Source organism: Podarcis raffonei, chromosome 15, assembly GCF_027172205.1.
Source record: "Podarcis raffonei isolate rPodRaf1 chromosome 15, rPodRaf1.pri, whole genome shotgun sequence".
Taxonomy (NCBI): Eukaryota; Metazoa; Chordata; class Lepidosauria; order Squamata; family Lacertidae; genus Podarcis; species Podarcis raffonei.
Window position 1 is genome coordinate 13,722,990 of NC_070616.1, and position 24,943 is coordinate 13,747,932.

At 45.6% G+C, this 24,943-nt stretch overlaps 1 pseudogene; it reads left to right on the forward strand.

The window, feature by feature from the left end:
- Window positions 1-24,943, forward strand: part of LOC128403128 (serine proteinase stubble-like) — a 38,370-nt pseudogene that overhangs the window by 3,689 nt on the left and 9,738 nt on the right.

Genomic DNA, 24,943 nt, shown 5'->3' on the forward strand with positions numbered 1-24,943 from the left:
TCCAGCATTGAGAGACCCCAGGGATTCCAAGTGGTTTCCCAGAGTTCATTTTCCTTGGAATGAAGGTCAATGGAGACCTTGCCAGCAGATATTGCCCCAAGTTCCTAATATAATGCAATTATTTTTATACTATTTTCACTAATAGATGCATCTTGGTGAGGTTGTTTCCCCTCATGGATGCTTCTGGTACATTTCCCTTCCCTTTCCGGGAACTCTAGCTGGGAAGTGTGGATTTTTAAGGGTTCCTGTGTTCTGGTTCATGTACAAATGATTCATTCATTCATTCCATTTATAGCACACCTATTTTCTCCAAGGAGCTCAAGGTGGTATATATGGTTCTCCCCCTCAGCATTCCTGCATTGCAGGGGGTTGAATTAGATGACCCTGGGATCTCTTCCAGCTCTACAATTCTATGATTCTATAATTTAATCCCCACAACAACCTTGTGAGGAAGATTTGGCTGAGAGGCAGTGACTGGCCCCTAGGTTCATGGCCAAGTGGGTATTTGAACTCTGGGCTTTCTCGGGTCCCATTCTGACCCCTCTGGTTACCCTCCAAGGGCTGTTTAGCTCAAACTACTTTGAGATTGCAAACGTTTTAATGATTTGAGTAATACTCCAAGGGCCTCTAATACTTCCCTGTGCATCCAAAGCCACCCAACAAAATTTGCCACCAAGACTTAATGTTTTAAGACTGGGTACATATCTATTTACTGCATTTCAGGTGGGTTTACCTCAGTCAGCAACGTGACTACTCTGCAAGACGTCGGAATGGTGCAGTTCCATTACCAAAAGGTAACTTCAGTGTGTGGGTATGTCCCCTCACCATTTTAGACTCACAACAACCCTGTGAAGGAGGTTAGGCTGAGAGATGGTGACAGGCCCAAGGTCACCCGGTGAGCTTAATGGCCAAGTTGAGATTTGAACCTTGATCTCCCAGGCCCCATTCTGACACTCTAACCACACACTATGACTTTAGTCTTGTTTTAAATGCATTTGGTTTTGGGTATGTGCATGTGTGTTTAATTATATCATATGTAAATTGCCTTGAGACAGTGGTTTAGAAGGTGATCCATGAAATCATCATCATCATCATCATCATCATCGGGATCAGTTGAAGTCCCGTTCTCCACACTACATTTTAAGAAGGGTCTTGATAAACTAGAATGTGCCTTCTCTCCTTTCTTTTGGTTTCTGTCCCCTATTGGAGGCAGTGTGCCGGAACAGATGGACCCTTGATCTGATTCCAGCGCAGGCAGTTATTACGTGCCAGAGTCAAATGGCTATTTCTGGATCCTCTTTCCGCAGCGCAAGAGGAAGGTGCAACGCTGCTGCATTTGCTTCGTGGAAGTCCTCAGCGGATTCCTCCTCTTGTTGCTGGTAGCGACTGTCTTCACTCTCCTGCGCTGTTTTCTAGGTAAGGCCCTTTCCTTTATCTGTGCCTGCTTTGAATTAGAGCGTAACATTAATTTACTTGTATGCTGCCTTTCCATAACTGGGAAGGGAGGGAGCCTAAACTGGTTTGGTTAATAATGTGGACATGTCCCCACCCCAACAGAGTTCTCCGATCTTACATTAGCAAACAGTGGGAGTAAGGCAGAGCTATTGAGGAATTCAACCACACCTACAAAAGGCCTTGCGTTTCTCAGGACTGTTCCTCACACCTCAGCCATGAATGAGATCATTTCTCAGCAGCCCACAGTACCCCTGAAGTTGGTGTCACCTCGGGCCTCATCTCAGAGCAAGATGGGTTCTTCTCCATCAACCACTGAAAATTTCAATCCAGAGACTTCATTGCCACCATTAATTTCAGTGACGCAAAGTAGTTCGCCACAGCAGCCCGCCTTAAGCACGAAACTGAGGTCCACTCAGCTGGACCTGCACATACAATGGATGCCTTCACAGCAGCTTACCTTGGCTGCAGAACCATTGCCTCCACCAACCACAACTACAAAACTGGAATCTCCTCACCAGCTAACTTCAGATGTGAAGCTGGTGATGCCTCAACATAGCCCCTTAGCAATGGAGGAGTCTTCTGGACAACCAATAACCCCAACCACCAAGTGGCCTTCTCCTACCCAGCTAAGTTCAGCCACAAAACAGAAGTTTGTAACTCTTCCAATTGCAACTGTGCAGCCGATGCCATGGCACCTAACCAAAACTGCAACCTCAGCTTCTCTGCTGTGGTTAGCTGCTACCACAAAGCTGAGATCTCCTCAGATCTCCTCAGCCATGCCATCTTCACCACAGCTAACCCAATTCACCAGTCTGCCACCTCTACAGCAGCTGACCACAACCATGAAAGGAGTAACTTCCACCACAAAATCCATTTTTTTACTTCAGTTGATGACAAGCTACAGAGTCTCGACTTTGGAAAGTTCCAGCAGTGAGGCCACAAAGCTGGACTATATGGTAAGCATAATGTTTCACTATCCGTTGCGTGTACTAAATGTGAAATGATATCTATGCAACCATGCCAAATGCAGCAACGTTTTAGCCTGTTGTTCAAACATTGGGTGTCAGGTTTTTTTTCCAAATCTGAAATAGAATTTGTGAACGGGCGCTGTGGGTTAAACCACAGAGCCTAGGACTTGCTGATCAGAAGGTCGGCGGTTCGAATCCCTGTGACGGGGTGAGCTCCTGTTACTTGGTCCCTGCTCCTGCCAACCTAGCAGTTCAAAAGCACATCAAAGTGCAAGTAGATAAATAGGTACCGCTCCGGCGGGAAGGTAAACGGCGTTTCCATGCGCTCCTCTGGTTCTCCAGAAGCAGCTTAGTCATGCTGGCCACATGACCCGGAAGCTGTACGCCGGCTCCCTCAGCCAATAAAGCGAGATGAGCACCACAACCCCAGAGTCGGTCACAACTGGACCTAATGGTCAGGAGTCCCTTTACCTTTACCTTTAACCCTAAAGATAACCAAAAACTTGATTTTCGGAGGTATTGACAACTGTCAAGAGTCAGTGACAAGGAAATCTCAGGTTGTCAATTTCAGCGTATTTTGATGTCAGACTAGTCAAGAAATATCCACATATTCAGATACGTCCAGTATCATTGGATGCCAAAGACCAGCGTCAAATGTTTCGTGATTGTTTGGGAAATGCACAAATATTCAGGGGCTTTCAATATAGTATTGTGGCTATTCAGGAAATATCCAAATATTCAGGGGATGTCTGGTGAATATCCTAGACTGAAATTGACAGGGGAGAAGGGCAAGGAACATTGGGAGCAAATTCTTTCAGTCCCAGAGTATGGCCACTATCCTAATGAATCATTGATAAGTTTCTCCCCTCATCTCATGGTGTATCAGTGTATCATAAAAGCTTCTGCTTCCTCCCTTGTTGTATGTGTGGCTTGACTGGCTGGCTTGAATCAGCTTGACCCGTTTGTGCTGGCAAATGTGCTCCCTGTTTACACTTACAATGACAGCATGCAGAGCAGCCTCACAAGTCTGCTTGCTCATCCACCTGGTTCAGGATTTCCCACTCTGAGACTGACACCGGTCCCACAGGAAGAAAACAGCCTTTCTTCATCACCTGCTTTGAAACTGAGATATATTAACCAGGGGTCTCCAACCATTGTTGGACTAGTGGGCACATTTCAAATGTTGAGAGTGTGCTGGGGACGCACGTCACAAAATGGCTGCCAGGGAGGGGGCATGGCATAACACAAAATGGCTGCCATGGGGAGCATGGTGTTAGAGAGATAACCACTCCAGTGACCTCATGTTGACCATAGGAAGTAGCTATGTCCTGCTCGTCTTGGTTATGGAGAACACACACACACACACACACACACACACACACACACACTGTTGTGATGCTGCTGCTTTCTAATAACAACAGAGAGCATTTCTCAGTACCAGGAAAAATATACGAGGTAGCCACACCACTCTTGTTTGGGAGGAATAACTTAAAAGGTACCTGTACATTTTGCCCCATAACTATCTTTCTAGGAGGGCTACTGACTTACTGTTTACAGAAAGCTTAGAGTCTGGGGTACCTACCCAGGGGCACCACTAAATGGCTTCACAGCCACCATAACACCCATAGACACCCCCTGCTTTTAGCTGATACCAGGGATTGAATGAGGGACTGGCTGCCTGGTAAACTGAACTTTGGCCTCTCCCTGACATGGCTTGATCTGTAGATTGAGTTGATATGCAGATGGATTATGCCTCCAGTTCAAACCATTATCAGCTTCTGCTGATTTCCCAAGCTTCTCTGCCTATCCAGGATTTCCTGTATTCATTCCATACGCATGCCACATTAGTTGGATAACTAAGCCTTTAATTTAGGCTAATAGATCTCATCGGAATTTGAACCCATAACTTGGACCAACAGAGATGCTTCAAAGGTTCTAAATCAAGGCATGAGAACCTCTTCCAAGTGGGTCAGTTGGCAAAGCAAGCAGGGTGGGCACCTGCAGCTCCTGTGGGACAAAGGGATGTATCTAGCATGTGCACAAGCTAGCAGGGCTGATCATAAGAGCGTAAGAAGACCTTTCTGGATTGGACCAATGGCCCGTCCAAGTCAGTTTCCTGTACTCCTTTTAGAATACATCCGAAGGCAGCCCTGTATTGGGAAGCTTTTAATGTCTGGTGTTTGATTATGTTTTTATATGTGCTGGAAGCCACCCAGAGTGGCTGGGGCAACACAGCCAGATGGGTGGGGTATAAATAATAAAATTATTATTATTATTATTATTATTATTATTATTATTATCATCATTATCATCATCATCATCATTATCATTATTAGTTGCCTGGTGATTCAGGGCAGCCCTGAACAAATTCCGGTTTGACAACAGCTGCGTTCACCGCCAGTGGTGCTAAAAACTAGCTATCTCCCTAGCAGGTTTGGGGATCACCCCTGATTGGGGTGCAGGTCAAATAAATGTGCCCCTACCTCCCTTGTTCTCTTAGATTGAGGCAGATGGCTGGGGCAGCTTAGAAGAGCCCTCGTCCAAATGCACGTGTGTGCAATAGTAGAGACCTGGCTGGAAAGCTGAAAGCCTCTGCCACTACATGGGTGACGGATTGAAGAAGAGGAAATGCGAATTGGCCCTGCCCTGTAGCTTGACCAATCGCGGCTAGGAGCTAGGTGGAGTCATAGTTCTTAAAAAAAGTACAGTGGTACCTCGGGTTACATACGCTTCAGGTTACAGACTCCGCTAACCCAGAAATAGTACCTCGGGTTAAGAACTTTGCTTTAGGATGAGAACAGAAATCGTGCTCCGGCAGTGCGGCAGCAGCGGGAGGCCCCATTAGCTAAAGTGGTGCTTCAGGTTAAGAACAGACCTCTGGAACGAATTAAGTACGTAACCAGAGGTACCACAGTATAGACTTGCACACACCGGCCAGCTTCCATTTTGACTTGAAATGTTCATTTTGGGCTTCTCAGAAATACACAAAGGCAAGAAGCAGGTGAAGGGGGGGAGCATTGGCCCGCAGTGGCACCCACCTGAGAGGCACCGGAACTATGCTCCTGTGTGCTCTAGCTGAAAAAAGCACTGACGGTATGCAGTATTCTAAACATGGTTGCACCAAAGTTTAGTATACCAGCACTGTGCGTTCAGCAGTTTTATTTTCCATTCCTTTACTAATGATCCCTAGCAGGGAATTTGCGTTTTCAAAATCTGACCCGCACAGGGTCAATATCTTCGTTGAGCCATCACCATGACCCCAAGGTCTTCTTCCTTGTCCGTCACCCCTTGACCAGCTGTGTGAAATTATGTTACATCACTTTACTGCCTCCAGAAGATGTCCCTGCCATAGCTGTCAACTTTCAGATTTGAAAATAAGGGATCAGCAGCCTCACCTGTCCCAGGGACAGTCTACGGGATATCTAACAATCCGGAATAGCAGCGGGAAGCAGCGGGAAATGGTGCTGGAATAAGGGAATTTCCCGCAAAAAAAGGGAAGATTGACAGCTGTGGTCCCTGCCACCTCCATTTTCAACTGGGAGAGACCCCTGGAGAGACGCTGCCAGTCAGAGAAGACAGCACTGAGCTAGACGGGCCAGTAGTCTGACTAAGGCCGGTTCCTGTTTTGCACGCTTTACATCATTTATGCAAGTTTTGATGCCTGAAGAGCCTTGTGGCTCACAGCAGAATGGCATGTTTCACCAGTGGCGTAGCGTGGGTTGTCAGCACCCGGGGCAAGGCAAGTAATTTGCGTCCCCTAACCCGTGGATTTGCGCCCCCTAACCCATGGATTTGCGCCCCCTAACCCATGGATTTGTGCCCCCTAACCCTAACCCCCAGATGTTGCGCCCGGTGCGGCCGGCCCCCCCTGCACCCCCCACGCTACGCCACTGTGTTTCACAGCCAGTGCATGGCCACCCATAAAAGCAACAGCCCAGTCATTTTTCCTCCCATCCCTGTTCCCCCTCCCAGCTATTTTGTGAAACACCTGGTGTTATGTCAATGAGTCACCAGTGTCATTGTATCCCATTACCATTCATGGAGGAGAGGGCTATTAATGGCTGCTAGCCACAATGGCTATGCTCTGCTATAGTCAGAGGCAGAAATGCTTCAGAGTACCACTTGCTGGAAGGGACGTGGGTGGCGCTGTGGGTTAAACCATAGAGCCTAGGACTTGCCGATCAGAAGGTCGGCGGTTCGAATCCCCGCGATGGGGTGAGCTCCCGTTGCTCGGTCCCCCCTCCTGCCAACCTAGCAGTTTGAAAGCAAGTCAAAGTGCAAGTAGATAAATAGGTACTGCTCCGGCGGGAAGGTAAACAGCGTTTCTGTGCGCTGCTCTGGTTCACCAGAAGCGTCTTAGTCATGCTGGCCACATGACCCAGAAGCTGTACGCCGGCTCCCTTGGCCAATAAAGCGAGATGAGCGCCACAACCCCAGAGTCGGCCACGACTGGACCTAATGGTCAGGGGTCCCTTTACGGCCACTTGCTGGAAACCACAGGAGGGGAGAGAGCTCTTGTGCTCAGGTCCTGCTCATGGGTTTCCCAGCAGAGGCATCTGGTCAGCCACTGTGAGAACAGGATGCTGGACCAGATGGGTCTTTGGCCTTGATCCAGCACTCAGGTTCCCAGGCCCTCCAAATATCCCTATTTTCCAGCAACAGTCCTGGATTTACAGAAGCCGCCCCAGTTTCTGATTTGATCCTAGAACATCCCGCTTTTCTTTAGGACGTCTCTGTTTTCATTGCAGAAATGTTGGGGGGGCATGGAGTTAAGTGATCCCTGAGCCAAGAAGATGAGTAACTAGAAGACATCTGAAGTTTTTTTTTTAATGTTTAATGTTTTATTATGTTTTTATATATGTTAGAAGCTGCCCAGAGTGTCTGGGGCAATTCAGTCAGATGGGTAATAATTATATAATAATTATAATTGTTATTATGGAAGAGGACGTCCCTATTTTCATTGGAGAAATGTTGGTGGGCATGGGTCCTCTTATGTTCTGTATCAGGCACCCCCAAACTTGGCCCTCCAGCTATTTTGGGACTACAGCTCCCATCATCCCTAGCTAACAGGACCAGGGATGATGGGAATTGTAGTCCCAAAACAGCTGGAGGGCCAAGTTTGGGGGTGCCTGTTCTAGGTCCTTTGTGGGAGGCAGAAGATGCCTCTCAATAATTGCTGGTTAATCACATGCAATTGCACTCAGGCACTGCTTACAGGTTTCGCATTGATACATCTGGTTGGCCCCCATGAGAACAGGATGCAGAACTAGAAGGGCCATTGGCCTGATCCAGCTGGCTCTTCTTATGCCCCTAGCAGCTGTTGGAAGTGGACTGGGGAAAATGCAGTGACATCACAGCACTCGTTTGCATTGCCCCATGTGACGGGGCAGAGCAGAGGTGATGAGCACTCTCCATTTCCTCCTGCACAAACAGAAAATTAAATTAAAATGAGAGCTTTCCTTGTTGCCAAGAGAGCTCCTGCTTTTCTCCTTGGCCAGGTCCTATGACCGCATCTCTGATGCATTGCTAACCACGCTCATGTTTCAGCTGACATACCAGCAGAACAACAAGGCAAGATAGTAATCTCATCCTTGAAGACTTTTGCTTATTAGCAGCTTGTTGACCAGGAAGGAATTTTATCTCTTGATGTGATGCACCTTCCTGAGGGATGGAGCGGATGCGGGGCATTGATAGAATCATTTGGAGAAATGTGACCTCCACAACCCTTGGCTGTGGGTGCACAACATCCTTTTACAACAGGCTGCAATGTTACCAGCAGCACCGTTCTGCTTCCTGCTGTTGGTTGGGCAGCAGATAGGACTGGGGAAAGCTTCCAGCCCCCAACGCTTGAGAGCCACTGCCAGGCAGTGCAAACATTACTGAGCAAAAGAGGTTGGTGGTCTGACTTGGGTTCTAGTCACCTCACCTCAAAAATGGATATTGAAGACATGAAGAATGGTTCAGAAAAGGGCACCCAAAAGGATCAGGGAGAGAGAATGACTCCCTTGTGATGAGGAAAGGTTGCAGCAATTGGGACTTTTTAGTTCAGGGGAAAAGTGAGTAAAAAGTGACATGATAGAAGTTTATAAAATTATGCAAGGCATGGAGAAAGTGGGCAGAGAGAATGTTTTCTTCTTCTCGCCTAACTCTAGAACTTGTGGAAATCCAATGAAGCTGAAGGTTAGGAGATTCGGGACAGAAAAAATTAATTCCTTCATGCATCACAGAATTAGACTGCGGAACTCTCCCACAGGAGGCAGCGATGGCCACCAACTTGGTCGACTTTAAAGGTGCATTAGTCAAATTCCTGGAGGAGAGCTCTATTGATGGCTACTAGTCGTGATGGCTATGCTCTGCCTCCTCTACAGCTGCAGGAAGCAATGCTTCTGAATACAGTGGCACCTGAGGTTAAGTACTTAATTTGTTCCGGAGGTCCGTTCTTAGCCTGAAACTGTTCTTAACCTGAAGCACCACTTTAGCTAATGGGGCCTCCTGCTGCCGCTGCGCCGCCACTGCACGATTTCTGTTCTCATCCTGAAGCAAAGTTCTTAACCCGAGGTACTATTTCTGGGTTAGCGGAGTCTGTAACCTGAAGCGTATGTAACCCGAGGTACCACTGTACCAGTTGCTGGAAGCCACAGGAGGAGAGAGGGCTCTTGTGCTCAGGGTCCTGCTTGTGGGTTTCCCAGAAGAGGCATCTGGTTGGCCACTGTGAGAACAGGATGTTCTGTGAGCCGCCCTGAGACCTCTGGGTATAGGGCAGAATATAGATTCAATAAATGAATGAATGAATGAATGTTGGACTAGATATGCAATTGACCTGACCCAACAGGCTCTTCTTATGCCCCTTGCCTGCAATCAAAACTACAAATTGTTTTAGTCACTTTGTTATTAACTTTGGAGGCAGCTGTATTAAGAGCACAAGAACATCCTTATTTTCATTGATGAACTGACAAGGGTTGTCAGGTGCCACTCCACAACCTTTCAAATTAAAGGTTAGGCAGCCTCTGCATGGCACAGATCACAGAGATCTAACAACATCATTTTAATGATGGCCTCTTCATCATTGCAAATTGGTCACTAATGCTGCATGGCTCTCTGTGAACCTTGTTACCCCATCCAGCATTTTCCAGGGAAGCGATGACAAGATTGTTATCAGAACAACATGTAATTATATTTTCTTTTAAATATATTTGCTCTTTTCTGACTCAGCTTTAACAACAGATCCAGGGCTTTTTTCCCTGGGGGTGCCCAAGGGTTTGCAGTGCCAGAACCATTTTTTCTAGAAGAAAAGCACTGAACAGATCCACCTTTTTGAAGCGGAAGGTTTTAGCACTCGTGATAGTGCCTTTGCCGCCAATGTGGACAAACTCCTTTGGTTTTCTGCTTATACTGGGATGGTTCAACAAATTCCCGATCACAACTGCTGGTGGCGCCCCCTTACACTCAGAGCCTAGCTCAGTCCATCTAGCTCAGTATTGTCTACACTGACTGGCAGCAAGGGCTTTCCGGAGTTTCAGAGAGGAAGTCTCTCCCAGGTGCCACTGGGGATCAAAGCTGGGTCCTTCTGCATGCAAAGCAGGAGCTCTGCTATTGAGCTACAGCATCTTGTATAAATATAAGCTAAGATTCCAGTCCTCATGGTTCTTAAGAATGGGCTGATTTAAATAGAAGCGGAGGAATCTGCCTGATGCCAAGTCAGACCATTAATGCATCTCAGTCAGTAGATACCAGATCCTTACTATTTAGCCACCCTAGAGAGGCCATTGGGACGCGGGTGGCGCTGTGGGTTAAACCACAGAGCCTAGGACTTGCCAATCAGAAGATCGGCAGTTCGAATCCCCGCGACGGGGTGAGCTCCCGTTGCTCGGTCCCTGCTCCTGCCAACCTAGCAGTTTGAAAGCACGTCAAAGTGCAAGTAGATAAATAGGTACTGCTCTGGCGGGAAGGCAAACGGAGTTTCTGTGCGCTGCTCTGGTTCGTCAGAAGCGGCTTAGTCATGCTGGCCACATGACTTAGAAGCTGTACGCCGGCTCCCTCGGCCAGTAAAGCGAGATGAGCGCCACAACCCCAGAGTCGGCCATGACTGGACCTAATGGTCAGGGGTCCCTTTACCTTTAGAGAGGCCATTGGGTGTACAAAGAGGAGGCCATGAGACCAGCTTGGAGCAAGTAAGGAGCTGGGAACCAGCACTGAGCACCAAAGAGCAATCGGAATCAGAGCACACACCAAAAGGCAGGACTGAGAACGAGCCGAGAGTCTGGACCAACCAGTAAAACTAGAAACACAACACACGTTGGGTCACATTACCCAAGCAAAGCTTCACTGATGACAGGAAACCCACATTTAATCCTTCAAGCTTCTGTGGGTGGAGCCAACCACTAGCCTGGGCGGAGTCAATCTGGAGGGGTGGGGTTCTTCACTAAGAAGCCGCAGTGATACAACTGACCACATGGGGTAGCAGTCAGCCAGCCTTGGAGTCATAGGCTCTGATCTGACCTGGTGGGTTGAGCAATTTGCGAAAGGCACTCTGCACATGCTCACAGATCTCATCTTTCATCTTACTTCACAATCTTCAGACGGCAGGCCCAAGAACATTTGTGGCCCCTGATTCCAAAGCAGCATCACTCATGTTTCACTCCAAACCAGAAACTGATGGTGGGGCAGTAAAAATTTCACTGAGGCTGAGTTGCAAGCATTTGTTCTATTCCACTGCAAAGATCTGCAGTCTGCAGAACTCCTTCTTGAAAAACAGGCGTGTGTGCAGCCTTGTGCTATGCTTTGGGAAGTTTGCATATTTATATTTATTTATTATTTAGTTTAAAAAGAGCCTTTGTATCCAGCTCTTCAACCAAGAAGGCTCCTGGAGCAGCTTACATACAATAAATTAAAGCAAGATGAGGGCTGATGATAAATGTGGGCCAACAACATCAGGAGAGCACTAACTTGGCAAAGGCTGGCTGAGGGCCTAGGCTAATCTGCCAGAAAGAAATTTGAAAGGCTTGTTATTGCCAGAGCAAAGGGAGTCTGTCAATTCCATGTGTGTTCTGACAGATGATGTCCCTGTTGCTGCTCTGTAGAGCTCTGCTATTCCCCCTGTGACATCATTGCCTCAGGCAAAATTACTTGCGGTGCCTGTTCTGTTTCATGAATTGACACGCTTTTAATGTTGCAACGAACTGTTCTGCTAATTCACTGCAGTGGCCACCCGATCCTAACTCATGATGATGCTAAATTGAGATTTCCATTTCCTATTATTAGGCTACAGGTGAGCTCTTCTCTAGGGAGAAGGAAGGGGAATGCAAACAGCCTAACCCAATTTTCAGGTCCAAAATGCCTTGAGCAGGCAAGGTATGTAAGACAGCAAAAGCGGAAGGTGAAAGGCAGAGGCCAAATGAGGATGTTTGGTTTATGCAAGTGTTACATACAGTGTATGTGACTGAATGCACATGTGTGTGTGTGTGTGTGTGTGTGTGTGTGTGTGCCCCTCACCTGTAGTTATACACACACTACCAAGAGGTTTGGGATCTTTTGCTAGAAATATGACGTGCGCTCGTTATGAATATGTGTCTGCCCTGAACCTTATGCCCACAAAATTCTCACACAAAATAAATAAAGAAAGATTGCTTTATTACATGAAATGAAAGTGATGGAGTATATAAATGCTGCTTCGGATAGCCAAATTACAATTTAAGCAGGCAGCAAATACTACAGTACATAAACACCTTGCTCTGAAGAGTAACAGAATCCCTGTTCTCTAAAGCCTAAAGAAAGTGAGTGTGACAGTTTTGCCACAGGACCCACACTAATGTCAAGGGAAGAAATGCTTCACTGCATTCTAATGGAGAAGGGAGGAGGACTCTGAAATGAGCAATTCTTCTAATTCCAGTATTTATATTGTTCTATTGTCTCTTCTTTGAATTTGCTGCCTATTTCCCATTTTGTTTATTTTGCTTAACTGAATGTTGAAAGAATATAACCATAGCGAGCAATGACTAAAGTAGATTTCCTTGTTTGTTTCCTGTCTTAAAGTTATTTTAGCATTATCTAGGTGGGAACCATTCTTTTACAGGAGGTGTAGATTAAACTTTGCTGGTCACCAGGTTACATATGCTGATCTTTACATAAGGTATTATGAGCTCAGGGCATGCTGGAGATAAGACTGGTACCAGGGTCAAAAAAGTTCATAATGGGAATCTTTACTCATATTAAGTTATGCCAACCTTAATGTGTGTCATGATCCACAGTAGCAAAGAACAGAAAAAGCTCATATTTACAATAGGGCTGCCATATGTCCAGATTTCAAAGGTGGAATTGAAGTCCAGGGGAGATTTTTTCAAAAGGCAGCGCTTTGTCCTGGATCTTAGGCAAGTCAATAGAAAAATCGCATTTCTTTGGCAAACCTCAACAACTTGGGGGTTTGTCTATGAAAGGCTCAACAACTTCCGGGGTGCCCTGGTTTTTTACTTTTTGAAATATGGCAACCATACACTAGGATTACTAGGATTACAAAAGCCATATTAGAGTGGCACACTGCACCAGGGCCTTTGTGTGCTTGTTTTCTGCTGCTCCAGAGGGTAGAACCCAAACCAATGGCTTCAAGTGAGAAGAAAGGAGATTCCAACTAAACATTTGGAAGAACTTTCTGGTGGTAAGAGCTGTTTGACAGTGGAACACTACCTCACTGAAGGTTCTTAAACAGAGATTGGATGGCCACCTGTCAGAGATTCTTGAGCTCCAATTCCTGCATTGCAGAGGGTTGGACTAGATGACCCTCGGGGTCCCTTCCGGCTCTGCAATTCTATGATTCTATAAGCCAGACCAGCCGCTTCATGGATGAGCATGGCCTTATGAACCGATCTGGTATTCAGCAACAGCACTACCAAACCGGAGGGCTTGGCAGATAAGCTCCCAGTACCTTCTCAAGGAGTAGGAGGGCTGGAACAAGACACAGAGACCAAATATGTATGCCTCTACTGCAGATGCAGGAAAGTCTTGCATAATCGTGCATGCAGGAGGCAGCCTCCCCCCACCCCTCAATTGGTCATGCCTGAGATACAGCCTTCTACAGAAACTGGCAGGCTTATAATTAATTTGGATTATTTTGCTCCTGACCACGAAATGCCGTCTTTACACATGTAATACCTTATATAAAGACTGAGCACAGGTGCTTTAATTCCACTGTGATTTCCTTTTCTTTCTTTAGAGCCCAAAGAAAGGAGTAAGAGGATAAGATACCATCTCATTATTATAATTTTTTAAAAGGAAATAAATAGCTTGCTTTGTAAAGGGACAGATGTGAGCAGGAATTAGTATCCTTGTGGGACCTGATGGACTAGAACAATAACTAGTTTGTTTTCGGAATGAACTTCATCATCCCCTTGACCACCGGCATTCCTGGCACTGGGGCCGATGGGAGTTGCAAGCCAAAGGTTCTGTACCTCTGCTCTAACCACTACACCACATAGGTGAGGGTGGGCTGATGGGAGAGAAGGTACCTCCCCAAGTTTGCTGGTCTAGAGAGGATAAGATGCAGTGCCCCTGAGCATATGTGGAGTGCCCTTTTCCTCAACGGAGAGTAATTGCAGCCACTGCCCCTCCCTTTAATGTACAGGACAAGAAGGGTAAGGCCTTATTATCTTGGTGTTTCTGCCACCTTAGCCACTGTCCATTGATGAGCTTGCCATATGCCAAGGATGGCAGAGCTCTTCTGCCTTTGATGGTTGTGTGGAAGAGGATTCCAAGAGCAAGAGAACAATAACTTCCACTGACATTAGCCGTAACTTTAAGAACTTATTTTGCGCTTGCTTTCCTCCTTCGCCCTCCTGTTCCTTTTTTCCTCACGTGCCCTGCCTTTTTCAGATTGTGAACCTGCGGGCAGGGACTGCCAGACCTTTTCAATTTAATGGGTGGGGCACAAACGCTGTCAATAGATTGTCCTTTATTTCCTAGGATTTATGAAATCGGTATGTAAAAACCTCAATGCGATTTGCAAAAAAGAATAAATAAATAAAATTACTAATAAAAAACCAAAACATTCAGAAAACTAAAACCAGTAATAGACTAAGAACATGTTGGCATTCTAGATAAAGTGGTACCTCAGGTTAAGAACTTAATTCGTTCCGGAGGTCCATTCTTAACCGGAAACTGTTCTTAACCTGAAGCACCACTTTAGCTAATAGAGCCTCCCGCTGCTGCCGCGCCGCTGGAGCACGATTTCTGTTCTCATCCTGAAGCAAAGTTCTTAACCTGAGGTACTATTTCTGGGTTAGCGGAGTCTGCAGCCTGAAGCGTCTGTAGCCTGAAGCGTATGTAACCCGAGGTACCACTGTATCTGGGTAGGCCTGCCTAAACAAAACAGGCACCGAAATGAGTACAGCGAAGGATCCGTCTGCCTGGGGTCAAGAGGCAGGGAGTTCCAAAGTTCAGGTGCCGCCACACTTAAAGATTGACAAATGTGGAACAGGTATTATGTGGCACTTGTAATAGAGCCAGTTCTGCATATCGGAACTGAACCAGATAAGGGATGCACGCGAGCCTCAGAGGTCTCCTCGCTCCAAGCAGAAGTACAGGAGCTGCCCATTCTCTTTGGCTTGTGGTCATGCTCCCAGCTGGCTGCCATGGCGATGAGGCTCCTGGCCTGCATTTTCAGCTGCTCTTTCACAACATGAAAACCCATCGCAGGGGTGTCTGTATGAAAGTTTGCCTCCTTTGCTGCTCTTTCTCCCCTAGCATTGCAAACTCCTCTGACACGCTCACCTAAATCAGGAACAGCCTTGGGGAGGGTCCAAAGGTCCCTGTTTGGAACAGGTTAGGCGAGAGCAGAGGTTTGCGTGCCAAGGGGTGGCGGTCACCCGAGTTTGCCAGGGTTCAAAACCCCTGCTCTCTGGCAGGCCGCCTCTTCCAAAACATTCAGTGCGCAATCCCAGGCCCTGCCTGAAAACAAGAGACAGGGTAGGCCCCAGGAAGTCAAAGGGAGGAGCTGCTGCTCAACAGGGCCGCCTGACTGGGCCTCGTGAAGGAGTTATCAGACCGCAGCAGCCCAGAAGGGCCGTCCCACCTTTTGAACTAGCGGTGGGGAACTTTGATTTCCTACCCCAAGTTGAGGACAGCATGGTAAGCTGTCAAGGGCTGCATGCTGGCCATGGGTCTAGCCCGGGGGGGGGGGGGCAAGGAGGCAGCTGCACTCCTCCATCAAGTAAATAAATAAAAATACTTAACCAATCACATCTCACATAGCTCGGTTCTGCCCCCCTAACATAAGTCCTACCCCCCCACATAAATCCTGGCTACGCCCATGATGGTGGCAGTGGCTCAGAGACAAAGCCTGGGCACCCCTTCTCTCTCTTTCTCTTTCCCTCCCTCATTCTGACACCCCTTTCTCTCTTGCCCTTTCTGAGACACCTTTTCTCTAACACCCCTTTTTCTCTGTGTATAATTCTTTCTGATCCCCCTTCTCTCCCTCTCTGACACCCCCTTTTCTCTCTACATAACTGTCTCCCTCCATCTGACACCCCTTTCACTCTTTCTCTTTCTGTGACCCCTTCTGTCACCCTTTTTTCTCTTTCTGTCGGAGATGGTTTTAGACTTTTCTTGCTGCTTCCCCTTCATCCCATCCAATAGGCGGAGCGAGGAGGTTGCCTCAGGTGGTAGATGCTGAGGGGTGGCAGTTCAGCTTTGGATGACAGAACGGTGTGCGAATTTACGCACCCTGTTCTACATTCCCTTAAATTAGCCTTCTGCTCTCAAGGTGTGATGGAGGATGCTGGGCCCATCGCCAGCACTGAGATCCAACAGCCTGTTTGTTCAACTTCCATCCATGCCATATGCCTTGTCCTTCAGACAACAAAGCTATGTGTTTTGTGGAACGTTTTGAACAGAATCAATCATATCTGGAGGCTTTTTTCATTTATCACCAAACTAGTGGGTATTTTCTAGCCTCACTATGAATACTCAGTAGAAGGTCAGCTGAAAACAGTATTTCTCTCAGGGACCCAGACGTTGCTCACATGTAAACTTGGAAAATACTGCATGTACCTGGAAAGGACTTTAACTGGATTTGTGTTGTTTAGTACATAAAATAGTTTTAAACGAGGTTCTCATCCCCACATCTCTCTTTCTTTCAGATCAACAACTCGTTTGCTAAAGGTGTGTTAAACCTGCAATATCGAAGGTCATCCACCCTGGAATTGAAGTAGGTTAAGCTGCTTCTCCTGCAGTTCACTGTTAATTAAGTAAAATAAATGTGTCTATATTTGTCCTTGAAATCCGATGAATGCAGAGTTTAGGATCTTCCTATATTTGTCTCTAACAAACCTGACCTTACTAGACTGCCAGATACACAAGATGGCCCTAGTGTTTCTGCTTATTAGGGTTGCCAACTTAGTAAAATCCATCTTTAAAGATACAAGATGCATTTAATCAACCCAGGGTGACTGGTGCATCAGCTGAATCTGAGTCTGTCTGGAGCTGGATAAAATAAGCAGTCAAATAAGCAGACTTGGATTCTAAAGCTGCCAACCAAGGAGGGAAAAAGCACTATCAGTTTGCTGTTGTGCAAGTTGAAAGAGAGAAAGGACTGGGGATGACTGAGTCAAAAGGAAGGATGACGGGGAAATTTGGTTCCGTTTACGCTTAAAGGTGAATCTGCTGAACCCAGACTTCCTGACATGTGATGGGAACACAAATGCAATCACCCTTTGAAATTTGCATGTCTCAAAATTTTGCAACCCAGTTTGCAAAGCAAGTAAATGTGTGCCAAAAAAAGAAGCATGTATTAGTGAAAGTGACAAACGAAAGTGCATATGGGGAAATGGCTTTGTTTTTCACTAAAAGTGAGACACTCCATAAAGTTCTGATTTAGGACATGCCATAGATGGAACCTGGAACCTTCTGCATCCAGAGTAAAAACTCTACCACAAAGCTACAACAATGTGCATAAGTTTCGAGGGCAGGCCAGCAGGGATTAGGCAGGAAAACCTCTTTGCAGGGCAGCCATCTCCTGATTTATTTTTCCAGGGCTGGCCCAAAATCCAGAACCTCAGAGCCGCCAAGTTTTCGCAGAAGCACCCAAGCGTCAAAACTGAGCCCCAGCAATGTGACCCAGGAAATGAAGCGTGGCTACCGAGAAACTCACAATGAAACCGGAGTCCTGGTAGATGCAGAGAACATACATATTGAAGGTGAGCTGTGCCACTAAAGTACAGTACACTATTTATTTATTCGATTTAAATAATTTTTATCCCGCTCTCAAACAAAGAAAGAAAGACTTCTTGAGGTTTTTACAGTTCACTGAAAAGAAAACAAGGCAGCATTAAATGTTGAAGGCGAGAGCTTAGTATGCCACCTTGAGCTCTTTGGAGAAAAAGTGGGATATAAATGTCATAAAAATAAAAAAAATTCTCCTTAATTTCTTCAGGCTGCATTTCTAAAGAGATCGTGCACTTCACCAGAGAATGATCCCCTTGTAGAGAGCCAGACTGAATTAATTCCTTCCTTCCTTCCTTCCTTCCTTCCTTCCTTCCTTCTGTGATTTTCTCAACTTATTTAACAAGCATTGCTTATTCTGCTCCAACCCACTAGCAGATTTAATCCGTCAGATACACACAGATTTCTTTTCTGTACATGACACCAGAATTATGGAATTATGGAATTATGGAATTCAGTTACGAGGTACTACAGGGTCCTAGCATGACATGCAAACACTGCCAATATATTTACCAAGGAGGGAGGCAATAGATTCTGACGTAGTCTGCCAAAGGCCAGAAATGTAGATGGACCTACTTGACTAGGAGGGGCCAGATCCTCTCCCCACAATCCTCTGAGCTGTTCTGTTAAAAACTTCCATGCCTGTCTGTGTTCCGCAGCCCCACAACACCACAGAATCACCCCTTTCATTTTTTTAAACCTACACATGCATCTCTCAAGCATCTAGTCCTCAGGGCTGCGTCATGTACTATATTAGGCGAGGAAGGTGGGAGTTGGCAGGCTCACCAGGGGGGGGGGCTTCAGCACCCTGGACAGCTGATTTCCCCTCTTCCCTGATTACCAGATATAAACAGTGCTGAGGTTCCGTTTCTGACACCTCCAGTGTGTAAACATTAGTATTGTTTATTGTTTTTATTGTTTTTATTATGCTTTGATAATTTTTATTTTTATTACATTTTTATTATTTTTATTACATATTTTGTTTTTTGTTTTTTTTATAAAAATTTTTATTAGTTTTTCAACATATAATATAAGACAATACAAACAACAAACTCTGACAAACAAACATAAAACATGTATAATTTCAAAAAAAAATTTTCCATATACCCAATTTCAACGACTTCCCCATGCCTCCCTTTTCTGCATCCCTGTTTTAAACTTTTTTTCAGCAACCCCTGGTCCGAATTACTTATAAATTCCTTTCTATAACCCTTTTCTTTCCTCTTATCCAATCATATCTCTGCAAATCTGCTAAACTTTACCCATGACATTTTAACACTCAATAATTTTACAAGAATTTTTAAGATAAAATTTAAATTTCTTCCAGTCTTCCTCCACTGTCTCTTTCCCTTGGTCACGGATTCTGCTCGTCATCTCTGCTAGTCCCATATATTCAATCACCTTCGTCTGCCACTCTTCCAGCGTGGGTAGTTCTTGTGTCTTCCAATACTTTGCTAGTAGAACTCTTGCTGCTGTTGTAGCATACATAAAGAACGTCCTGTCTTTCTTTGACACCAATTGGCCTACTATGCCCAGGAGAAAAGCCTCTGGTTTTTTATGAAAGGTACACTTAAGCACCTTCTTAATTTCATTATATATTGTTTCCCAAAAGACCTTAATCCTTGGGCACGTCCACCAAAGGTGGTAGAAAGTACCTTCAGTTTCATTACATTTCCAACATTTGTTATTGGGCAAATGATAAATTTTTGCAAGCTTGACTGGGGTCATGTACCACCTATAAATCATTTTCATAATATTCTCTCTTAAGGCATTACACGCCGTAAATTTTATACCGGTGGTCCATAACTGTTCCCAGTCAGCAAACATAATGTCATGACCAATGTCCTGTGCCCATTTAATCATAACTGATTTAACCGTTTCATCCAATGTATTCCATTTCAGCAGCAAATTGTACATTCTAGACAGATTCTTAGTATTGGGTTCTAACAATTCTGTTTCTAGCTTTGACTTCTCCACCTGGAATCCGATTTTCCTGTCCTGTTTAAAAACTTCATTTATCTGGTAATAATGAAGCCAATCTCTTACTTTAGACTTCAGTTTCTCATAACTCTGTAATTTCACATTTCCACCTTCTTGTTCTATAATTTCCCAATATTTTGGCCATTTAGATTCCATATTAAGTTTTTTCACTTCCTTAGCCTCCATTGGTGACAACCACCTAGGGGTTTTATTTTCCAGCAGATCTTTATAACGAATCCAAACATTGTATAATGCTTTCCTGACAATATGGTTTTTGAAACTTTTATGAGTTTTTACCTTGTCATACCATATATATGCATGCCAACCAAACCTATTATTGAACCCTTCTAAGTCCAAAATGTCTGTGTTCTCAAGAAGTAGCCAGTCTTTCAGCCAGCAAAAAGCTGCTGCTTCATAGTACAGTTTTAAGTCCGGCAGGGCAAACCCCCCTCTTTCTTTTGCATCAGTTAATATCTTAAATTTTATTCTGGGCTTTTTGCCCTGCCAGACAAATCTCGATATGTCTTTCTGCCACTTCTTGAAACAGTCCATTCTGTCCACAATCTGCAATGTTTGAAACAAAAACAGCATTCTTGGCAAAACATTCATCTTAATAACAGCAATTCGGCCTAACAAGGAAAGTCTCAAATTCGACCATATTTCCAAATCTTTCTTAATTTCTGTCCAACATCTCTCATAGTTGTCTTTAAATAAGTTCACATTCTTAGTTGTTAAATTAACCCCTAGATATTTCACTTTGTTTGCTACCATTAATCCAGTTTCACTCTGAAACTTCTCTCTTTCCTCCACTGTTAAATTTTCCCCCAGTACCTTTGTTTTTTGTTTATTTAGCTTAAAACCTGCTACTCGACCAGAAACTTGTATTGTCTCCAAAACTCTTTTAGTACTAGTGTCTGGCTCTTGCAAAGTTAGTACTAAATCATCTGCAAACGCTCTCAACTTATATTGTTTAGCTCCGACCTGAATCCCTTTTGCCAGCTGGTCCCCTCTGATCATATTTAATAACACCTCCAGAACAGTTATGAAAAGTAATGGGGATATTGGGCACCCCTGTCGTGTCCCTTTTTCAATAGCAATTTCCTCAGTGACCACATTGTTCACAATTAGTTTTGCTTTTTGTTCAGAATAAATTGCACCTATACCATTCTCAAAGCCCTGGCCTACCCCCATTCCTTTGAGATTCTTTTTCATAAAACTCCAAGAGATATTGTCAAAGGCTTTCTCGGCGTCCACAAATATTAATGCTGCCTTCGTATTAATATTGTTTTCAAGCAACTCCATAATGTCTATTATATTTCTCACATTATCAGATAAGTGTCTTCCCGGGAGAAAGCCAGCCTGGTCCTTATGAATCTCACCCACCAAAACCCTCTTCAGTCTTTTTGCCAAAATGTCTGCAAAAATTTTGTAATCCACATTAAGCAATGATATAGGGCGGTAGTTCTTAATCTGGTTCTTATCAGTCCCAGATTTGGGTATAAGTGTAATGTATGCTTCTTTCCACGATTCAGGTGCCTTCTTCCCCTCTAAGATTTCATTGCAGACTTCCTTAAACGGTTGAATCAGCCAATCTTTCAAAACTTTGTAGTATCTGGAAGTCAAACCATCTGGTCCTGGAGATTTTCCCAATTTCATATTTTGAATGGCTCCCTCTATCTCTTGCTCAGTTATTTTCTGGTTCAAAGTCACTTTACTTTGTTCAGATATCTTTTGTAATCCATATTTTTAAAGAAATTCTTCTATCTCTTTTTCGTCCACCGGCCCTTGTGCATAAAGTTTTCTGAAATAACTCTGAAAGCAGTTTCTAATCTCGTTTGGCCTGAATATTTTTATTACATATTTTGTGCTTTGTATATTGTACCTTTGTATTGTGGACTGCCCTGAGACCTACAAGTATAGGGCGGTATACAAATGTAATAAATAAAATAATAAAATAAATGAAAAATGGATCTAGGAGGTAGGTTTGGCAGGGAAAGAGACCTCTTTCTGGCTGAGACCCTGAAGACTCTAAATAAGGGCCCCCTCCACCCAGAACTCTTCCATTGTCCATGGGCCACCTGTCAATCACTTGCCATCATATGGCATTGATTCATATTTGATCCCGCAGTTTGCAACTGTGGAATTGGAAGCCCACTATAAGTATGCTCCTCAAAAAAATTCAAGTCACCTCTGCAAGTGTCCACACCAATACTCCATATTGGGGGAATAATAATAATAATAATAATAATAATAATAATAATAATTTATTATTTATACCCCGCCCATCTGGCTGGGCCTCCCCAGCCACTCTGGGCGGCTTCCATAAAAACCAAAAATACAGTAAAATATCACACGTTAAAAACTTCCCTGAACAGGGCTGCCTTAAGATGTCTTCTGAATGTCAAGTAGTTGTTTATCTCTTTGACATCTGCTGGAAGGGCATTCCACAGGGCGGGCGCCACTACTGAGAAGGCCCTCTGCCTGGTTCCCTGTAGCTTTGCTTCTCGCAATGAGGGAACCGCCAGAAGGCCCTCGGCGCTAGACCTCAGCGTCCGGGCAGAATGATGGGGGTGGAGACGCTCCTTCAGGTATACTGGACCGAGGCCGTTTAGGGCTTTAAAGGTCAGCACCAACACTTTGAATTGTGCTCGGAAACGTACTGGGAGCCAATGTAGGTCTTTCAAGACCGGTGTTATATGGTCTCGGCAGCCGCTCCCAGTCACCAGTCTAGCTGCTGCATTCTGGATTAGTTGTAGTTTCCGAGTCACCTTCAAAGGTAGCCCCACGTAGAGCGCATTGCAGTAATCCAAGCGGGAGATAACCAGAGCATGCACCACTCTGGCGAGACAGTCCGCAGGCAGATAGGGTCTCAGCCTACGTACCAGATGGAGCTGGTAAACAGCTGCCCTGGACACAGATTTGACCTGTGCCTCCATGGACAGCTGTGAGTCCAAAATGACTCCCAGGCTGCGCACCTGGTCCTTCAGGGGCACAGTTACCCCATTCAGGACCAGGGAATCCTCCACACCTGCCCGCCTCCTGTCCCCCAAAAACAGTACTTCTGTCTTGTCAGGATTCAACCTCAATCTGTTAGCCGCCATCCATCCTCCAACCGCCTCCAGACACTCACACAGGACCTTCACCGCCCTCACTGGTTCTGATTTAAAAGAGAGGTAGAGCTGGGTATCATCCGCATACTGATGAACACCCAGCCCAAACCTCCTGATGATCTCTCCCAGCGGCTGCATGTAAATGTTGAAAAGCATGGGGGAGAGGACAGAACCCTGAGGCACCCCACAAGTGAGAGCCCAGGGGTCTGAACACTCATCCCCCACCACCACTTTCTGAACACGGCCCAGGAGGAAGGAGCGGAACCACTGTATGACAGTGCCCCCAGCTCCCAGCCCCTCAAGACGGTCCAGAAGGATGTTATGGTCGATGGTATCAAACGCCGCTGAGAGATCCAGCAGAACTAGGAAACAGCTCTCACCTTTGTCTCTAGCCCGCCGGAGATCATCAACCAGTGCGACCAAGGCAGTTTCAGTCCCATGATGAGGCCTGAATCCCGACTGGAAGGGATCCAAATGGTCCGCTTCTTCCAGGCGTGCCTGGAGTTGTTTGGCAACCGCTCGCTCAATCACCTTGCCCAAGAATGGAAGATTTGAGACTGGGCGATAGTTGGCCATCGTGGCCGCATCTAAAGATGGTTTTTTAAGAAGTGGTTTAATAACCGCCTCTTTCAGCGGGTCTGGGAAGGCTCCCTCACGGAGGGAAGCATTCACCACCCCACGAAGCCCATCGCCCAGTCCTTCCCGGCTAGCTTTTATAAGCCAGGATGGGCAAGGATCCAGGAGACAGGTGGTTGGTCTCACTCGTCCAAGCAGCCTGTCCACATCCTCGGAGGTAACAGATTGGAATTGATCCCACTCAACTTGACTAGACAGAACTCTAGCACTCTCCCGCCCCGGCCCTGCTCCCACGGTGGAGTCTACTTCTTCCCGAATCTGAGCGATTTTATCTGCAAAAAACTTTGCAAAATCATTGCAGGAGAACATGTGGCCCATACTGGAAGCCAATATGGCATCCTCCAGATGTTACTGGACTACAACTCCCATCATCCCTTGCTGTTGACCCATGTTGGCAGGCCTGATGGGAACTGGAGTCCAACAACATCTGGAGGCCACCACCATACTGGCTTGATGGGCTTTACTCAGCCTAAGGCATCTTCATATGTACTTTTGCCTACTTATTTTCAATATTTAGAATTCAAGTTGTTGGGTTTTTTAAAGGATCAGAATACAGTATGCAGAATATGAAGAACGCCAGTTGTTTGTGAACCCAAAGAAACTCTGATACAAACCTGTTCTCACCCCCACATTTAGATTCCAGCGGATTCTGTTTGTTGAAACCGTCGTTTCTGTCCGTTAACGGTGTGGGTGACAACGCAGGCACCCAGAAGGATCACAAAAGCAACTGGGGTGGCAAAGATCTGCAAAAGAATGGGAAATGGCCTTGGGTAGCCACTGTCCTGAAGGGCGGAGATCCCATTTGTGCAGGAAGCCTGATTGCAGAAAACTGGGTGCTGAGCGCCAGGAGCTGTGTAGAATCTGGGTGAGTTTCCTGTCAATCTTACCATTTTGCCCTATTCCATCAGTTTGGTCTGCCACTCTTCTCTGGTCGGTACTTTTTCTTCTTTCCATCTTTGGGCTAAGAGCATCCTTGCTGCTGTCATTGCATACATAAACAGTCTTTTCTTTTGGTAGTTCCGCACCTATGATTCCTAACAAAAAAGCCTCGGGGAAATATATAGATATATAAGGTAAAGGTAAAGGGACCCCTGACCATTAGGTCCATTCGTGGCTGACTCTGGGGTTGCGGCACTCATCTCGCTTTATTGGCCGAGGGAGCCGGCGTACAGTTTCTGGATCATGTGGCCAGCATGACTAAGCCGCTTCTGGCGAAGCAGAGCAGCGCACGGAAACGCTGTTTATCTTCCCACCAAAGTGGTACCTATTTATCTACTTGCACTTTAATTGATTAATTAATTATTTAAACTCTAATAGAATTAAAACAATTTAAAAACAAATCTATTAAAACACACATAATAAAAACAGCACAGCACTATTTAAAAGCCCTTTCCAGGAAAAACAGTCATTTCCCAAAGGTCTGTTGGAAGAAAACAGTCTTCACCTGCCAGCAGAAGGACAGCAAGGAGGGGACCAGTCTGGCCTCTCTAGGGAGGAGTTCCAAAGCCTGGGAGGTGCCACCAAGAAGGCCTTCTCCTGCATCTTCACCAAGCATGCCTGTGAGGTGGTGGGATTAAGAGAAGGGCC